This window comes from Cyanistes caeruleus, chromosome 7, assembly GCF_971803275.1.
Source record: "Cyanistes caeruleus chromosome 7, bCyaCae1.hap1.1, whole genome shotgun sequence".
Taxonomy (NCBI): domain Eukaryota; kingdom Metazoa; phylum Chordata; class Aves; order Passeriformes; family Paridae; genus Cyanistes; species Cyanistes caeruleus.
This window is the reverse complement of record NC_141707.1, coordinates 34,459,368-34,480,133: the sequence shown is the minus strand read 5'-3', so window position 1 is coordinate 34,480,133 and position 20,766 is coordinate 34,459,368. Positions and strand designations below refer to the sequence as shown.

Below are 20,766 nucleotides of genomic sequence, written 5' to 3'. Positions count from 1 at the left end.
GAGAAAAGCTGCTTCATTTTTCTGCTGATGTGCCTTACTGGAATTAGAAGAAAGGCAAGCACAGAAAGGCAATTTCACATCAAAAAGCAGTAGATTTACTTGCCTGTTGAATCTTAGCCAACCACAGAAAAATAGAAGAACACAAGCATGGAAGCTTAAAAAGCCCCTCAATCTGATAATTTTGTAAATCATGTAATGCTTCTTGTATCTTCATTTTTCATGTACCAATTCATGAGATTAGCCTTGTGAGCAAAAGATGAAATGGCAGATTTTTGGTTGACCACAAACCTCAATTTATAGAGTGCCTTATCTCTTCAAAACAATTTTCTTTAGGAGCCAACATGTGCTGAGTGTGCTTAATTACTTAATATCTGGGGAACTATTCCCATCTGTTAAGGAGTTTGTTTGTCCCTATGTTCAGATAAAATGTTTTAAGCTTCCATGAGATAAAGCAAACCTGTTCAAAAACCTTCAAGCCCAAACTATCCCCTGGAACACACGTGGAAGGGCCACTGATCTGAGTGAGTTGCACAGTTGGCTGTGAAAGACTGGTGGTCCCACGTTTGTTTAACTCGCTGGGGAGCAGCTGTAGAAGGTCTCTGGGGAGGGGATGCGCTGTGAACTGCATGATGCAGGGTCCTTAAAATCCCACCTGCCTCCAGTGAGTGCCATTTATAAACCCTTAGTGATTAATACAGTGAGGTGAGATGTGGAGGGAGTGACAGGTGGGAGAAACCAGCTCTGAGTTTATGCTCTCACCACAGCCCCAGATGTGCCCAGCTCAGCTGTGGGAGCCACTGCCCCCTCCCATCCCAACACCACCCCAATGTTCCTGCCCTTGGGGTCGGCAGCATGGCTGGGTTGGCCACTAGGAGACCTTGAGATGGGTGTTAAGCAGTTGGGAAGCCTGGCCCATGGGTAATGTGTGTGAATGGGCACAGAAGTCCTGGAGGAACAGAGAAACAAACTTTTTTCAGGTAAAGTTGCAATCCAAGAGTCTGTGACTGAGATAAAACTCCTGCTGCCTTCGGGAGGAATTTTGCCTGAGGAAGAATGGCAAAGATCAGGCATTGGATTTGCAATTGCATTTTAGTTTTCAGTGTAAATAAATGTCAAAATCTGGGAAGAGCTGTTTATTCTATTTGAAATATTTCCTTTATTTTTTTAAAAACTAGCATTCCCTTGGAGGCATAGCAGTAAAATAATATATTGAGTGTAAAATATACTTAGTGGGATAATCCAAGACCATATGAAATGAGCAATACTGATTAACCTTCTAGAGCTGGTAAGGCTTTTGGTATGTGCACCCACGGTGTGGTCTCTCTTGCCTGTCAGACATTTCTTATGTGTCTCGCTATGGGTTTCTGGATCGCTTCTCTCTGCTAACCAGGGTGTAATTTTGTATAATTTGTTGAGAGGCCAAGTGTTGTAACCCATTAGGAACTGACAGGTAGCTCTCCAGGGGTGCAGTCATCCCCCAAGGTAAATGCCCCTCTTCCCCGAGGGGTAATATGCACAATTATCCTGCAACTGGAGCTGAGAGTGAGCACGCCTGTAGAGACGATTGCTTTGAAGCTGTTGATTTATGGAAAGTTCTTTGTGTCTCAGAGCTCAGAGCTGGTGATTTTAATATGAAACACAGCAGTCATTAATTAACATTAATGAACTCACGGGGCTGTGAGCGGTGTGAGAGCAGCAAGGGTCCAGGGGCTGGAGTATTTGAACCCAGGGGAGGCTGGGGATTAAGAAAGTCGCATAGCTTGGTTCCCAGGGCGTGCAGCGAGGAGCCGGCTGCACACCCTGGGTCTGGAGCAAATACTTTCCAAACACTCAGCGAAATTTCGGCGAGGGATTCTGAACAAGCAGGCCTTTGGCAAGCGGTGGGGTTCCCTCCCGAGCAGCGCTGGCTGCCAGCAGCCTGCCCGCGGGGTGCCCGGCCCATGTGCTGCTCCTTTTGGTGTGATGGACATCCCCCAGGGCCAGCAGGCCAGGCAGGGCCACCAGCCAACCGCAGGGTGCCCGAGGGCCTGGCTGTGCTGTCACTGCCTGAGACCGGGATCAAAGCAATGGCACCCCCCCAGCCTCCCTGCCAGTGACAGGCCACAGCTTTATTTAATCACTAATTAGCTAATCGCCTTTACTCGCTCCCATTTTCTTTTTGTTTGCTGTGCTGGTTAGATTGGCATGAAGGTTTTCATGGAACCAGCTCCTTCATTTGGGAAGGGCGCAGGTGGCAGCACATGGCACCTTTAGTGGCACCTCCAGTGCCTCGCTCGGTCTTGCAGAGAGCATTTCTTGCGTTGTGAAGCAAGGCAGGGAGCACGGGGAGCTGCCCTGCATCCTGGGAACTGTGCAGGGTATCACACAAGCATTTGGTAGGATGGCACCTCCTGTAACACCCACTAGTGTTTTCTGCTTCTTTGAAAAAAAAATTAGTTTGGGTTTTGCTGTCACAGATAGGTCACAAGGGTAAGAGGTGACCGCTTTATGTAAAACACACTCATTGTAAGGGAGAGCAGAGTCAGAGAGCAGGGAACGTGTGCCCTGTCCCTGTGTGTGCTGGAAGGATGTGGGGCAGTGGGTATTCCCTGTCCTTCCCACTTGGGTTCTCCCAGCACCAGGAACCGCTGCAAGGTGGACATGTACATAAAACCAGCAACTGATAAACACAAATTATGTACTGTAGGAGCTGCTTACACTGCGGTGTCTGTGCATCCATAAACATCTGGTGAGTGATGATGGAATGGATGGATACAAGGAGAGGTTTTCCTGATGAAAGATCTGTCAGTGTGTGCTGTGTGGTACCTGCTCCCCAAAGAGCTGAGCTTTTGTTATGTCCCAGAGTTACAGTTTTCCTGACTGATTTGTTACTGGAAGGTACTAGAGAAGATGAAGACACTTCAAAATAAATGTTTATCACCAAAACCATACAAGTAATCTTCTAATATGTTTTTTCCAAATGTTTATATGGAAAACCTGATACCTCATATATTGGGTTATGTGGATTTATGACTTGTGAATGGAATAATTCAGGCTGAATACCTGACAATTGCTAAAGTTTCTTTATTTGATGAATCAGTAAACATTGATTATTCACTATCAAAATGTGTAATCACTGGCAATCCATCCCTTGAAATGGGATCTCAGCAGTACTGAGCCAGGATTGCTGTTTGGCTCTTCCTGTCACTCATGGTCTTTAATTTCATATTGTTCATGCTCACAATTTTCTTAGTCATGTCTCTTCTGACTCATCAGGTATGACTCTTTGCAAAGGAAATGGAGATGTTCAGTTCATCTGTGTACACTTCTCACTGCATTTGATGGGGACTGTGCAGGTGTCTGTAGTGACAGAGATCCCATTATTAAAATAAGCAGCTTTCAAAGCAAATCATGAGTTTATTTCAAAACATACTGAAGACTGAAAACCACGTTAGTCATCAAAGTTTTTTTTATATCTTTGAAGTGCATGAATTTGCACCTTTGGACACAAAACATGACCAGGAAAAATGCTCATTTTTGTGAAGTTTTCTTAGCAGTGAACAGTGCCAGGTTAGGAAATATATGAGAAAAATGTTGCTGCATTTTACCAGGAGAGTTCTTGTGGCAGAGTGAGTGTAGTTTTATCAGAAACTAGTTTAAGAGCCTAAGATGAACAAAAAATACATACAATTACATTGTTTTGATAACTTGGAAAATTTTAATCATTACCCAGAAGAATTTTTTATTTGATACCTTCATTTGTATCTGTGTTACACAGTTTTGTTAGTCAGTTCTTTCCATCCAAGGCCTTTAGTTCCACTCTGTTTTCCATTAGTTCAGTGGCCTGTAACCTACATAAAAGAGGTTGTACCACTCTGGCAATTTAGCTGTGAAGGTTAAAGTGGGATGATATTGCCTTTTATATCTACATGGGTTTCACTTAGGGTGGGCCCTAGGCTCTGATTTACCATGTGTCCCGCTGCGTCTTTAAGTGATGCAAAGTGATTATCATGGGCTCTTCCTGGTACCCGTCTCTTCCACACCTGCACCCTTTTGTTGAGAACACACCATGTTAAGTGAATGTGAGGTCCCCCCTGAATAGGTTTCCACCCTCCGGTAATCCTTCTGCATTAGATTGATTTATGAATGTATCAGATTCTTTGTTAGCATGTAAACCACTAATTAATTTAAAGCTCTCTGTGGAAAAATTAAAGCCCTGGTTAAGGCTTTCAACAGGCTCAGATGGTGCTAATAATGGAAAAACAAGTTATATTAATGAGTTTTGATGCGATCAGCACAATTTTTGCTTTACAATCAGTTTTTGCAGTAAAACACTGGAGACTGCAAGTTTTTAAATAAAGAGTGGAAGAAATAAAAAAGAAAAGGCATAAAAAAATCTCGCAGCGTCAGTAACAATGTCCCATTATTAAAAGGAAGTGAATGACTTTCTGCGTGTTACAACTTTCTTAAATGTAACTGGTTTAGATATATGTAACAGCCTCTTCAAAAGCCACGGGAAGTGCAAACCACTCTTGTTTCCAGATTGCAACAGAAGTTGTAATCAGCTTTGAAAAGATCTGCCTCTTCTCATCAAGCGCTGCCAAACTGGAGTGTTCACATGGAGATGGATGTGTTGAAGTGCAGAAAAGGTCTTGACTGAAATTGCATTAAAGTCAGTTGAAAGTTTGACTGTATTCTCAGCTTTTCCGAGCTCCCAGGGGGTTTGTACGTAGTTTCACTCATTTGCTCTTTGCTCAACTCCAGGCTTTTAGCATGGGTGCTAGTTTTTGGTGAGAAGAAAGAGCTCATACCCCAGCTTGATGGTGCTTTGTTGAGCTGAGTGAAATGCAAAAATTGTATTTTTTTGGGTTTTTTTTTTTTTTAATTCCTTGTAGATAGCTGAAAATGCACAGTTAGAGAGGCAGCCTGTGAGTAGGAAAACTGTGCCTCTCCTGGGAGCTGCATTTACCTCTGTGGTGCTCAGCTCTTCCAGGGCACTGAGACTCAGGCCACCAGCCTGGCCCTGTGCTCAGCTCGGCAGCTGATGTTAATGCTGCCCCATTAATCAGCCAGCAGGGTCAGTGTGCTCAAAACCCCAGCTCCCAGCATCTGCACTGCCTACCCGGTTTTTAGGGAGGAGGGGGAATGCTGAGGCTGCTCTCGATGGCAATTACAGATGGCAGCACAATGTCCTGCCATGAGCACAGGCAGGCACCAGTGCGATGAATCCCTGCCGTCCTCTCCAGCCGTGGGGAAGGTGCTGCTGCAGAAGCACCCGGGTCACTTAAAAATAGAGGATATTTAGTAATAAATGAAGTGTTAAAGATGAGATACAAAAGGTTAAATGTTCTTCCCCACCTTCTGGGTCTATACGTTCTATGAAAGCATCTATCTGTTCTTTAATTAGAAAGTAGCAGAGAGAGAGGGGCAAAGTAGCTGTTTTGAAATGTCTCATTGAATATTAAATATCCTACGCCAGAAAGAAGCAACCTGACCCTTGTGATGCCCTCTCTGTGAAGCTGTGTATTTATGCACAGATAGCCTTGCTGTCTGGCTCCCTTTTCTGAGAATCTTCATCATACAGCCCTCATGGAAACCCAGTGACATTAGTAGCAGCTTTAGCATCAATAATGATTATCGAAATTCTTTACAAGCCTGGTTTACTGCTCCTGGACCTCATTAGTTTTTCATACTTCGTTAGGCCAAATGTCCTCATTCACAACTTTGCTGTTTTATCTTCAGGGGTTTTAAAATAAAACCTTATGTCCTGTGCACTTTTTGTTGTTTGCTCCAGTTTCGCAAACACGTGGATATTTTGAAGTCCTGTGTTTTAAAGCTTTCATGAATTTTATTCTCCATCATTTAATTTGCCGACACTTTCGGCAGTCGCTTTCCAAGGAGAGGCCGATTGTCTCCGCCCGGAGCCCACCAAAGGCGTGTGCCGGGGGATGAGCGGCAGAGCGCGGTCCGTGCCCGGCGTCTCTGTGGAGAGCGGTCCCCGGGGGCTCCCGGAGCACGGCCCCGCTCCTCCCGTGCGCCAGGAGAGGGCACTGCAGCCACGGGAAAGCCGCCCTGGAGCTGCCGAGGATGCGCCTGGAACTCGCCCTTCCAAAGGCAGCGCCGCGCCAGCCGCTGCTCCGCTGGCTTTCGCCCTAATCACCGGCACGGAAAGACCAGCGCTTGTACCCACAGGAGCACAAAGGAGCTTTTGCCCCCTCAGCTGGAACTCACCGAAGTGGTGCCTCTCTCTTCAGCAAGTGTTTAGTCAACGTAAAAAAAAAAAAAAAAAACCACAAAAAAAAGCACACAAAAAAGTCAAACAGAATTATGTAAAAATCACTGAACACGGAAAAAAAAAATAATACAACATCAAAAAGCATTTATATAAGGTCTGAAAGTAAAACAGAGGCAATCTGTAGAAAGCATGTCATATTGGCTAAAGTGCCCTCCAGTAGAAATTGCCATTCATAGATAACAAAGGCAGGGGATGTGCAGGCACAGAAAGGGCACGGGCAGGCTGATAGCATCCATGGGTGTATGGAATATTGGAGTGGCAGTTGGCTCCAGCGTGAAGCAAATCCTGCTTTATGACTGGAAGCAGATGGAACCTGCTCTAGGCAATACCTCAGCGCCTAATGGGAATGATGCGCCCATGCACTAATAACAGTGAATTGCAGACATTTTCATATCAAAGGTTAAGCTCTGCAATCCTCAGCTCCTCCAGGCAATGGCAGGAGTTGACTCGAGTAAGCCACACACTCGCTGGATTAATATTTTTGCAAGGGTGACCTGAATAGGCCCACCAATCTGCACATTTCTGGTCTGGTTTTAGCTCATGCAAAAAAGGGATCCCAGGTAAGACTGAATTAGTCACAACATCTAAGATGAGGAAGAGGAAAGGTGTGCACTGGACCAACAGTGTTAATTTTATGCAAACTAGGAAGGTAAATTTATACAGATTAATGGTAGTGAAATGGCTGTGGTGTACTTGGTGTTGCAACTTTGTTCTTGAAGTACCTGGGCAAATTAGTGTGTTATAAGTAAAAGAAGTTGCTAGATTTTTGTTGGGCTTGGTTTGTTTGGTTTATTTTTTGGTCAGCAGTTAAATTATTACTCTAGAATTTATAATACCAGCAGTTGCTTCTGTAATAGGTGTGTTTCCATTGTTAATTTGGGGAACAGAGAAAAATCCATGAATTTATTTTCTTAAGACTTCTTTTAATTATTTTTTTTTAATTAAAAGTTTTGATTTTTTTTTTTAACCCTGCACAGGGCAGAAAAGGTTACCAGGAGGGGAGTGAAATTTTCTTTATAAGGAAGGACAAGATTTGCTCAACAAGGGTCGCTCAGTTTTGCTGCTTCCATTAATTTCCCATTTATTTAAATTCATGCAGTGTTCTTGGAGCTTGTTCTGTGAAGTCAGAGCTGACCCTTGGATGGGTCAGCTCAAGCAGAGCTTTAAATTGCATGTGAGAGTACAAACTCCTTACTGCAGCAAGTCTTTGTTCAGCATCCAGCCCATGGAGGATCCATAACTGCTCCTCAGCACCAAGAGAGCAGGGTAGGGTTCTGCTGGCTTGTCAGCTCCCTCTGGGCAGTGACACAACATAGGTATATAGAAAATAATCTGTTAAGGGTGAATGAAAGAGAGACAGCAGAAACTGGGGAAAACTCTTGACCCGTTTCTGACCACTGAACATGTTGCAGGTAGACAGGAAAACTATTTACAGCTCATCTGAAAAAGATTTGGACTTTATATTTTGGACAATATTCTTTGTGCTATGAAGTCCCATGAGATTTTTTGTTGTTTCTCTCATAATCACATTTATCTGCAACTTCTCTCCAAGACTTAAAAGAAATATTAAAGCATAGTAAGGAAGTAGTGTCTTCCTGTACTGAAACTATTTAGCTTTGTACAGATTCATATAATTTGGGCAACTGTGATTCTTCCTGTCCTTTCCCTCCAAACTCCAGTTCTCATAAACTTTAATTCAGTTTTTGCTTTGTCAGGAATTTGCTTTTCCATACTTTCTGTTTGTTTTGGCTCCGTGTCCATTGCATTGTGATAAGGCATCTTTTGATATTCTATGGGATCTTTCATAATGAAGATCTCATGAGACAGTTTTCCAAGTCTGGAACTGGTGATCAGACTTGCTTGCATGTCCTGCAAGAGGAGACTGTCTAGACTGTGGGAATGACTGGGATGTTTGGATTGTGTTATTTCCATTCTGCTTGGCATGATGCACTCTGTAGTTAGTTTGGAAATTAATGAAAGTGCCAGGCCTGGTACAGGGCCTTACCTGGCTGTGAAGTGGCTTTTCTTCCTTCTCCAAACTACATGGAAAAGTTGTGCTTTTCGTGAAGTACCTTTTTGTGTGACTGTAAACAACCAGGTGCTTAAAATCCCTCTTCACTACATTAATTAATGGTCGTGTTCTGTAACTTTGGTGTCCTACAGGGCCTGTAATTACCTTTGCCACCTAAATCCTTTATAATCTTGGAAAAAATTTAATTTCTGATCTAAATAACTAATTTGTAAAACCAGCTTTGTTCTGTCTCTTCTGCTGTTTGTCTGTTTTCCTGTGTAGGTAGTGAACTCTTTGGTGAAGAGGCAGGGTCTTCTAAATAGTGCTGATTGATGCTTGGATCCTGGAGTGCTGGTGTGCCATGAACTGTCACAGCCCAGGGGCTTGGAATGAATAGTGAGAGGGGATTTGGCTCAGTGTGTGCAGTTCACACAACTGTCATTGTGTAATTACATCTTTATGATGCACATTTGTGATTGGCATCCATGGTGACATTGCTTATTTAGAAATACTATTTGAGTGTTGGGGAAAAATCATTATCTCTTGGGAACATCCTGTTCCTGGTGGTAAGTATTAAAAAGTGCCCTGTGGCAGTGGCTGGCACAGTTTTCCATTTAAGAAACTTTTTCCATGGATGTCTCTAGAGGAGCAGGTCAGAATTTCCAGGTGCTTGTTGGAAATGTTGAGTTTTGAACTACTTCCTGATGTGATTCATAATTAACCACCTCAAAAGGGAAAACTTGTGATGTAGGAGATATCGTCAGAAAATACATGCACTAAGTGAGAAGCTGAACATTAATTTCATACTAAAACTAGACTTTGAGAGTTGCCAGCTCTCATAGTCTAAATGTAGGTTTCCAGAGCTTGTCTCTTCCATCAGTGGATAAGGGAAATCTGTTCACAAATGGGAGGAGATAAGTGGAAGTCAAGGTGTGAAGACTGCATGTGATGTAACACACATCAGAAGGAAGAGCTTGAGAAGGAGCATGAGCAGGTGAGCAGAAATACTCTTGTGAACCGCAAGAAACAAGAATATCAGCTCTGAAAATGTGTTTAATGTGCAAAGGGAGACAGTAAGGAGAAGCTTAGTTTTGCTGTGTCCATGTAGCTACTGGCTTACAGCTAGATGCCTGGGCAGGAGCAGGACCAGCAGTACTCGGTGGCATTGGTCCCCATAAACTCGCTGAAGCTGAACCAAACCCTGTGCACCTGATTCCCAGGAACACAGCTCTGCTTGGGTGGTCACTTTTTAGTGTGGGTGGTTCTTTTCAGCCCCATTTAGACAAGTTTGTTCATAATTCTCCTGTATTGAATTTGATGTCAAACTTGATGGCTTGAGTGAGTGACAGGAGTTGTTTGTTTTAGTAATATATTGCTGGAGTCCCTAGAAGCACTGGAGAAAAGCAAATTTCCTGTCCTGCAAATGTGCAGCAGAATTTATTTCTTGCCAAAGTTTAAAGACTATGTAATTACAAAGAGTTTGGTAACCCACTCTTCATACTCCTTGTGCCCAGTGGGCTGTGCCCAAACTGGCATGGCTGGGATTCAGGAAATCTCTAAAGCCTTGCTGAGCTGCCCTGATTCAGGGCAAAGGGGTCACTCTCCTGCTTTTAAACTTTCTGCCTCAGTGAAAGACAAGGGAGCTACATGTGGAAATTATCTGAAAATTTAGTGTGCTGGCCAAAACATACTACAAAAAACCTCAGAATGACTCTCCTGACTCCTGTTTCAGTGCTCTACATGGTAGAAAATGTTCATGGAAAGTCCTGAGTTTTAATTATGTGATTATGTGTTTTATTGTCCAGGAGCAGAACTTCTGCTCAGTCTAATAGCTGCTGATTTTTTTGACTAAGTGCTGGAGGTGGAAGTGGCAGAAGAAGGTAGAGCTGGACTTCTTGGTTCTAGTAGTTAGAATTTTCTGTAGAAAAAGATACATATTTACAGGAATATCAAGCTAACACTTAAAATTGTCAACACTCACTATTAAGTTGCAAAAAGCCAGATTTTTTTTTTTATGTCTTAAATGAGATGTGTATGTGACTACATGCAATTAATAGAGGGGGATAAACTCAGGTTAAATACAATAAAACAGATATATCCTGAATAAAAAGATTAATGTGGTCATGAAGACCAGAGAAGTGTCAGAGTTCTTATATCTGTTTCTGACCTTCGGCTGTACAAGTGTGTCCAGGCTATTTGTTCTAGTAAGGAAGGGGACTAAAGGAGCAGAGCCTCTAAAGGCTGTCACTTAGAGTTGAGCTGAATTTGGTCTCTGCAAACACAAACAGAAATTCAAATGGACTTATCACTAAACAGTGATAGTGCAAAATTATATCAGGTGGAGAGAAAGTATTTTACTTATTTCATTTTGACCAGAGAATTAAATAAAAACTGCATGAAAAATTATAATTTTATTTTTTCGTGTTCTGCCAGGTACCAGACTTTCAAACTCAGGCTGGCCCCTGAAAGTTGAGTCAGTTCTTGTGTGTATTGTCAGCACTAATAAAGATTTTGTAGTGGCAGCTCTTTTAAAAATACCATAGAAGATGTGCCAGCTAACAGAAAAACCACAGCATTTCCCTGCTGCCTCTGGCAGTGCCTGCAGTGCTAGAGGGGTAAATATGGAAAACAGACACATTTGTCAGAAAACTAAAGCAGTAGGACTCTTGAATCCATGCAAGGAACAGCTGAGTAAATAAGGCACCTTTTTCTGCAGTTACCACCACACTTACCAACCATAAACGGACCCTACAAGTGGACACAGAAAAGCTGTAATAAGATCTGACATGTTCATGAGGAATGCTGTAAAGAGCCTGAGGAAAAGAAATGCTGTATGGAAAGGCAGCAGCAAAGTTATGGTGCCAGAGGTGTTGAATGTGTCAGCTGAAAAAGGCAAATAGAAGGGTGTGTGTGAAAATGAAAACATGGGTATATCCCAGATCTGTGGGGGTCTGATGGCACTGCAGACTGTTCTGAGCCACATCTCATGACTGGCATGATTAAGTTCTACTTCTCTCAGCCTCATAAATTCTCTTTAACCTTAGACCTATTTCAGTTAACTCTTTGGCATCCTATTTACTGGCAGGAAATGCAAACACGTTAATGAGAAATGCAGAAAGTGAGGAAGCCCTAACACTCCTCAGCATCAGGGCAAAAAAACACATACTAGCCTAGCCTGTGAGTAAATCCCAGAGCTCCCTGGAGCACCAGAGTTCCACTGACCAATCCATTAAAGCCAAATAACACTCTCAGAAATGTGTTTTTTCCTGGTGCTTATCCTGTGTTTATCCTGCTGCCTTAAGTCCTATCTCAGTAACACAGATCCAAGCGGGAAACGCTTGATTCAGCCCCGTGCCCATTTGTTCTGTGAGCATTCAGACCCTTAGAAAAGAAACCATTTATATCATCTAAAGGCCATGTTGGTCAGTGACAGAGGAGGCAGGCACACAGGCACTGCAGATAAGCAGGAGGCATTTAGGATGTGGCTGTGTCCCTGCTGGGGGTGACTGTCACCCCGGCTGAGGGGGCTGGGATCATGCTGCTGCTCCATCCTCTGTTCACTGCACCACCCGCCAGGTTACTTCAAATCCCTGCTGGGGGCTCAGTTTAGCCTTGCCTTGTTCCTGTGCTGAGCCTCAGGCAATTCTCTGCTGAGTGGAGAGGCTGGTGACCTCCAGCTGCCCATCAGGAGGATCAGTTTGGGCAGTGACCTTGGCTAGCAGCACAGCTGGATCCAGAGGAAACCTGGTGGCTGCTCTGGGGCTGTGTCCCCCTCACTGCACACTTCAGAGATGTAGCAGTCAGTGCTGCATTGCTTCATGTGGGTTCCACAGGTTAAAATCCATACCAGCTGTACAAGTGTAGCACAGTGACACGCCACCTTTCCTTTACTTTTTTACCTGTCTGCCTTTTACTCTTCTGCCCTTGCACAAATTCTGTTTTATTTCTGCTGGGCACTATTTCACTGCAACAAGTCCTTTTAAACAGACAGGCCTCAGTGTTTGAGAAATCAAAGTCCAGCATGACTATGAATTCATAGTCTTCCATTCATTTCTTTCTCCCTACTCTGTCTGGCCTTCATAGCCATTTACAAGCATGCAAAAAATAATGTTCTGTGGTAATGTTTACATAGTAGCTTATCAAAATATTATTACCTGGTTAAAAAAGGAATTTAAATAAATCTGCTGAGTCTGAGCTGACCACTCTTTGGCACAGGTCATGCAATTATCTTCTAAAGACACTCCAAACTATGAAGACAGAACCTGGAAAATGCCTAACTTTTTATAAAAACTTTTGTAAATCTTAGATGTGGGTTATTCTGGTTTTCAAGAATTGTCTTCATTCCTTCCTCCTGAAGTCTATGAAAGTCTAGGCTGAAATTTCACCCTAACTGACAGCAGATACCTATTACTTAGGTACAAAAGAAACCAGTGCCACATCAAAAATTAAATGTAATGTCAGCAAGTGCAAGTGTGAAAATTACCCTAAACCCTGTGGCCTAAGGCTCATCTCATGCACCTACAAGTTGTTGCTATAGATCACAAAAAATCCAAAGAACTTTTAATGTACTTAAGAGAACTTCATATAAATGCTTCGTACAAATCTTCTGGCCCCTGCTTCAAGACTTCTGATCCAAGAAAGAGTTTCTGCTTGCCAAATAGAGACAATATCCCGTGAGATCAGGTGTATTCTGGAACCTTGCTCCTTCTTGGATCATTTATTTCTTGTCTTTGGGTTCATTTATTCCTTTTATCTGTGAGTATGGGGTTTGTTCCACGGCCTGTTTGTTCAAATAAATCCACTAGAAAGTGGCTGAGAGGCTTGCAGTCTGTCATCAGTAGAACATTCAGCTCTGATCTCGCAGAGTCTGTGAAGAATTTATGCATGTAAATGCAGGCTATACCTGTTTTATAGCTAATGCTTTGGTGCCAGTTTTATTTATTCACAGATAGAGTTTTGTTCTTATGAAAAACTCAAGTTCCAAAACCTCAGTTCTATTTCTGTGAGCTGGAGCTTTTGTTTTGCCAGACAACATTTTACCTTCTGCTTTCTGCATTGCTATGTTGCTATCCCTTCAGGAAATGTTCAAGAATTGCAGATCTGGTAGAAAATTGTAGGAGAATCAAACAACTGACACTTTGCTGGCCCAGGTGGGTTTGCTCTTGCAAGTTGTTCTCTACACACACTCTTTTGTGCTGTTTTATGGTTCAAACACCATTATTGTAAACTTTCTGGAATCAAACAAGTGGGAAACACAAACAGACACTGGGGACTTTTGCTTGTTTGGAACTGAATTAAACAAGGCTCTTTGTAAACAATTTACCTTGGTTATAAATCTTTGTTTCTAGTATGAAAACCCAAACAAACAGCTTTATGCCTAGTTAGAAATCTTAATGTAGTGCAAGTCACCTTACCACAAAAAACATGTAGCAAAGGGCTTGAAATTATAATTAGCCATTGTAATCTAAGATGTTTCAGGGATTTTTTTTCCACCTTGTATTACTTAGCAGTTCTACTGTTTCTAATTTTGGTATTGACAGAGTTTTTTACTTCACACTTTTGAATACTAGGTATTCATATAGATTATATCTATCTTAATAGATAATCTAATATATATAATATATATATATAATATAATAATATATCTATCTTAATAGAGTTAGCAAGTTCTTATTTGAACTTGAAAAACATTTCATTATGTTTAATTTAGAGAAATGAGATTTCTTTAATTGCTGTCTGTAGAAGCTATTAGAAGCTCAATTACATTTGCAAATTCATTTTTAAAAGTGTTATCATTTAAAGATTACTAATTAAAAAAAAATAAAATCATGACCTGACTGTGGGACATTCAAGTTCTCTAATAGTATTCTCTCTACACCCCTCCAACTATAAGAAAATAATATTTAAAATGGAGAAATGAATTATGCTAAGAACTGAAGCAAGTCTTCAAAATTGGGCTATCGATTCTGAATTTTAATAAAGAGCAACAGTTTTATTAGAGAGACAAGATTTTCAAAGTAGATATTTCTTGCCTACATTCAACTCTGCAAGCATGACTCAGAGAGGAGCTTTAAGAAGCCGAGGGAATGATGGGGTACAGGTGCTCCTCCTGTGTGAAACCTACCTGTGCACGTCCTGCTGCCAGGGGCTCTGTGTCTGCAGCTGTGTCTCCAGGACAGGCACTGAAACAGGCCCAAAGTCTTCAGTCTGTTGATTGCTACAAGGCTATGAGGGGGATTTTTTGCTATTTAATTTATTTTGATATAAGAGATGACTCTGATAATTTGTGGCCTGTCACTGGGTGTTTCACAGAAATAAAGAGCTGCTGAGCAGTCAGAGCTCCCTTTTGGAGCACTGGCTGTTCACCACAGCTCCTGGAGGAGATGGACACATAGTAGTTCTCACTATCCAGCTCTGAGCCAAAAGGTTTTATGAGTTATTTAATTTTTTTCCCTTGTAAAATAAATGTTATCACAACTCCAACTATATATACAGTACTGCTGGTGTAATAGCCTGCCTAATTCAGATTAATTGTAGGCTTGCAATGATAAAGGAGCTTCAGCACAGCAGTTATTCTGTCGCACAGATGCAATTAAAACCATATCAATGCAGTATAAATAATGCTAAATTAAGTTGCTGTCCTTCCACATGGTGGCAATTTTGAGCTAGTGCACAATGAAAGCTAGCATCTTATTTAGTTCAGAGGGAGTAACTACACCAAGAAACAGTTCCTAATTTCCTTGAATGGCTCTAGAGCAGTGTTATCATCCAACAATATAAAGTATGTAAATTACTGTCACCAAAATATCACTAATAATAATAGTAATAGTAATAGTAATAATAATAATAATAATAATAATAATAATAATAATAATAATAATAATAATAATAATAATAATGAGAATTTCCTCTTTTGTTACTCATCTTAGAGGCAAAAAAAGCTTAAGGTTTATATCTGAGAGTCATGGGATACGTGTGCTAGTCTGAGATGAAGCCAAAGAGACAGATGTGCTAGCATGTAGAAATTTCATCATGGAAAATGAATGATTTGCTTCAACTTACTTAATTTTAACTGGTTTCAAGACATTTTTAGAAAATTCTAAAACAAATTATTTAGTGTCAGTTAGATTTTCCTCTGTTTTTTTGGGCAGCCTGTCATTTTGGGAGCAGAATGCTGTTCTCAAGAACCATCATTTTTTTCTTACTGGTACGAAAAACTAGAAGATACCAGCCTAAAATTAGGATAGTGCTTTTTATACTATTTATATCTTACTGTTGCAAAGCTGTAGCAGAAATAAGTTTAAAAGAAATGGTTACATCATAAAATAATTGGGGAAAAAAGTAGAGGCTTAATATAAACCAAGGACATTTCTTCTGTAGCCTCTGTAGTACGAATCTGTCAGGTGAAAGGTGAAATGAAAAAATTTGTTTTGATTGCAAAGCAGCCACACAACCTCACTATTACCTTATTTTGAAGAGAAGTGGAAGTAAAGCTTCCTCTCTCTCCATGAACCCTCCCAGTGTTTATGTTATTGCTGATCTTACCTCAGTGCTTCAGTGTGCTTTAAATACACCTGTAACTTCATCCCTGGGAAGGCTTTGGGTGTTCAAGTGTATTTGTCAGTATTCCCAGTGTGGTTGGAAAAGGTAATGAGGGACAAAGGCATATTAACTGCCACTGTTGGAAAGCCCTGCTCTCAATAGCTGGTTAATTTAATAACTCTTTCTTCAGTAAAATGATTCTGCTGTAAGCAGCCTGTAAAAATTGTAATAAGCATAATAAGCAGTGCACTTCTTTTCTCCCCATTCTTTGGGGGATTTTTTTTCCTGCTGACAAAGTCCACTACAAGGAATGCTGCAATGTTCTGCAAAGTTGTTTGTCAGTGCCTGGGTTTATTTTTGCAGAGAAGTATTGATTACAGAATGAGAAACATTTGGTTTAACAGGGATCGATGAGTAGCAAACAAAGGACACTGAAGTTTGACTCATTTTAATTTGAACGAAAATACAGTACCCACTGCAATGCTAATATGCTCTCTGGTTTTTAATCACATTTATTTCCTGTCATTTGTGAGTGGAATAGGTTTAGATAGAGAACTTTAATATCCTGTGTGCTGGATTTGGGACCAGGTTGCACATGAGGAGTTTGGGGGGAGAGCACTGGGCTTTGCAGGAGGGGGACAAGCAGGTGCACCTGCCTCTGGAGAGGTGAAACTCTCACCAAAGAGATTCCACCCACCCTCTGTATCAGAGAGATGAGGACAAACCACCTTGGACTCCTTGATTTGTTTGATTTGCAAGGCCTGAACACAAGCTCTCACAAAATACCTGTAGCACAGAGAACATTTGTACTTCCCTTTCCCCAGCTGCATGGGCATTGAGCAGCAGGCATATTTTGTGGCACTTGAACAAATACCATTTAATCACCAGACATTTTGTTGGGAGAATTAAATATTCATTGCATTAGAAAGAATGAGTTACTTTGTTAAACCAACTGGGAGACCGAGTTGCAAATTCCAGTTTCTATTGCAATTAATATTTTATAATTAATTATTGAAAGATGGAACTGCTTCACCATCCCTCTCTCATCTCTTGTCCCAGGTTGTTCTATGGCTCCTGCCTGCAGCAGTCTTTCAAAAGGGCATACAAGGGTGCTAAAATAGTCATCTTGAATACTTTGAATGTGCATATTTATTCACAAGAGTGTTGGGCATTGGCTTGATGGAATAACTAATTTTAGTATGCTTCTAGTAGCTGCTATTTGTTTGCTTCAGTTCAGTTGTCATTGTTGTCTACTCTGTGGCTACATTCTCCCTGGCTCGTGGGATGCTGTGTTGTAAACCAGGCTATGAGTCTGTTAAATGATGACTTTTATGGCAAGGTATCAGAGGCACAGCATCAGAAAATGCATTAAAAATAAATGCACTAAAACTCAGTTTAGGTTAGCAAAGACTTAATGGTACTTCAAACTCTAAACCAAAAAATATTTTAATCTTTTTTTCCCATCATTTAAATTCATTGCCAAGTATCTGTTTGAAATCAATATTAATTACACAGAAATTGTGACCCTCTTTAGCAAATGCTTTAAAGTAGTTGTTAAAAATTTAATGTGAAGGTTATTAGCCTGATTTTGGGCAACATTAAGCCTGTGCTAAATATTCTCCTGTAGACTTTTTTTGACAAAATATTGGTCCCATGTTGGCATAATTAGCAGCACCATAGTAAACCCTTTCTTACAGTGCACAGGGGAAGCAAAGAACAAATTCAGGACTGGAGGATCCTTATTTCTACTTAATCAGTAGCTCCTTCCCCTACTTATATTATAACCTTAATGATAAGATTGCATGTGTGCCCCTCTTAAGACATTTTTGATATTTGAACTAATCAGTCAGGTTATATCTCGCTGTTCTGAAGAGTTGCTTTTCACAAGACCCAAGGATAAACTAAGCAGAAGGAGGAGGGAGCAGTTCCTAATGGAAATGTTGGGCTGTCTCTGATGGATAGCAATGCCCTGTACAGCCTGTGTGGTGTGTGTGTACCCCACACCCCTAAATCTTCACTTGCAGTCATCTTTAGTGCTAAATCTTGACACACAGCCATGGATTTCTTCAATAAATAGGTAAAATTATTGATTATGTTGCCATGATGTTTTTATGCAAAAGATAAATTAAATTGCCCTAAACCAGGACACAAGTTAAAAAAGACAATGCTCCGATGTGGCAGACTGACCTCAGCCTTGGGTCTGCTTTGCTTCTGCTCCCCACACCTCAGCAGGACCTAGGGGAACAAAAAAATTGCAAAATGTTCATACACCATGATAAAGACAGAGACGGAGGGTTTTGGAATGAGAAATCTGCTTGAGTTACTGAAATGCTTGACACTCATGAGGAGAAATGACCAAGTACTTCTCTGAGAAGTATTTTCATGAAGCTGGTCTTGCCATTCTGGTGGGACATTTGATGATTTTACCAGCAGTAACAGGTAAAGGAAGTACAACTCCAACTCCCTGACTTGGAAAGCTTTAGCATCATCCATATCTAGATTTAAAGTTAACACTGAAATAGCCCTGAAATGAAAAAGAATACATCAGCATTTCCATGCCAAACCTTGCCACACATTCCCTCTGTGTGCTGGTGTCAGGCTGTTCAGAAGCAAAGGAGCTGTTGTGCATCCCTCACCCCTGCTGCCACCTGCCCCATCCAGACCTGTGCTTGCTCACCCAACAGACCAGGCTTTTGCACTTTGGTAGGATGTGAAAGAAGTGGGTGCTGGCATTTGTGACAAATCCCAAGGTATTTAAGGGTGACACAAACGGCTGAGCTCCTCTTGGGGACACTTGAGTGGATGCACAGGGTTAGTCCTTGGACTGAGAGAACATCTATCAAGCAGTAACTCTGAGATTAAATGGTGTCTCTTGGTCTGTTCATGGAGTGCTGAGGAACAAATCACATTTTTCTGTCAAACACATGCATTACTTCCAGTCTAGTTATAAATAGCTTGCATGCGTTTTGTTTTGATCGTGAGTAGCTCAGATTGGATTCCTTCCTTAACTTTTAGAAGATGACTTAAAGTGTGGTACATGTCCCTGCCTGGATGAGGAATGAAACATTTTGACACGAACATTTCTACAACTACACAAAGAGGAGCTTGCTGAAGTGCAGGCACTGGCTCAGGAGAATAATGAGCAACCTGTGAAACTTTGTTCCGTGTTAAAATATTCCTGTACTTGCACGAAAGTATCAGTAGAGTTTGCTAACACTGTCTTTCACTCTAGTTTGTTCACATGAATTTTTTGTCTGTTTGGAAAGTTATCAGGAATTTGACTGGGTGATGTGATGAAAGTCAGGCTCTCTGGGGAGCCTGAAAAGGGGAAGCAAGAATCAAGTAAAGGTTATGCTTCTAAGAAGGGAAGGGTACAGCTGTGCTGCAAAAGGCAAGGAGAGGATGCAGGGAAAAATAGTTTAAGCAGAGCTCGTGGAGAGAAGAATCTGCAATTAAAGAGGAATTGGCAAGTGGGAATACATAACTTCATTGGAAGATGGCAATGATTTTTCTAGTGTTAAAATGAACTGAAGCATTTCACATGATACTTTTTTTTTATTCAACCTTTTCTTCACATTGCATGCTAATTCTATTTTTTTCTATTAAGCTTATATTCACCATAAAACCTTTAACCAGTTCTGTTTATTTCTTCTCACACATTTTTTTCTTTTTTTTGCACAGGAATAAAGTGGGGTTAGCGCAGAGGAGCTTATGAAGTGCGTTATGTCAGCACAAAATTCCTGCAAAGTTCAGGGATGTGTTTTCCAGAAGACAAAAAAAATCTAAAAAAAAATCTGTTTAATCCTCGCCTTTCTGTACGTTAGGCTCACTTCTCTCTTCTGACACTTCATTATGGATTTTCTGGGTTTGAATAAAAATCTAGTTCTCTTTTCTGGTGGATAAGGTCACTGCTGCTGAGAGCTACTTTCTGTGTGTAGTGTACTTGAGTGTTTTGTGTCCTGCAGACTAAAAACTTCCCAAGTGTGGGTGGTCTCTTACACCTTTTTCCCCCCCACTTCACATTACTTATTGTCTGTGATGTGGCTGAAAGCAGATCTGCTTTCTGCCTGCAAGAAATGGCAGAAGTGCTACAAGGTTTCCAATAAAGTCTTGTGAGGAATCTCAGCAGTGAGAGCTGATGGTGTTCTCACTGTCCTGTGGGCAAGTCTTGGCCCTATTCATACAGGAGGGTTTTGGTAGCTGGGAAGAGAACCCAGAATCTCAGAGCCATAGATCAGTGCTGCTGTTTCTGGTCTTGTAACCTTGTGACTGGTTTGTTGTTCATCCCTAAAACTGAATGGAGCAGGAGTTTGGTTCAGCAACAGTACGTGCTCATATAACTAATAATGTGCTGTAATTCTTGCCTGTGAGGTGGCTGAATTGGAACTGGACATTTATGCTCATTCCAAAAGTTCCTAATATTTAGGGATTTAATTCCTGAAATGTTATTGTTCTTGTAATGCACATTTGTTGGAGTACATTTGTCTAAGAGTACTTTTCTTAAGGTAATTCCTACATTTTTTCTTAAGAAAAAAGTCCCCATGTGGACGTGCCTGTCTTTTAATGCAAAATGATAACATAGCCTTCCCCATGTGAACAGAAGGAGAAAATGGCAGCACCAGCATTCTCTGACCCATCAGCAAGAGGTAAATGAAACCTAGAAATAGCTAGCACAGCTATTTGACGTGTAGGGAGAAGTCTGGGTTTGTGAATCTGTGCTGTCTATACAGTTCTCTACCCGAAGGTGTGGGTTTGTGATGAGCAGGAGTGTGGCCGTGCCTGTAAGTACAGCACAGTCCTGCAGAACAGGCAGTGGAGCTGTGAGCAAACTGCAGAACACCTTGGGAGTGAGATGGAGAACAGGAGACTCATCTGCTTTTTAGAGCGTCACATTTTTGTCTGTCCTACCCATGGAGATCTGGCTTTGTACATAATGTAG

General features: G+C 41.4%; 1 protein-coding gene across 15 annotated transcripts in view; it reads left to right on the top strand.

The window, feature by feature from the left end:
- The window catches only part of NCKAP5 (NCK associated protein 5), a 453,280-nt gene that overhangs the window by 258,042 nt on the left and 174,472 nt on the right, over window positions 1-20,766 (top strand). The window lies entirely within an intron of this gene.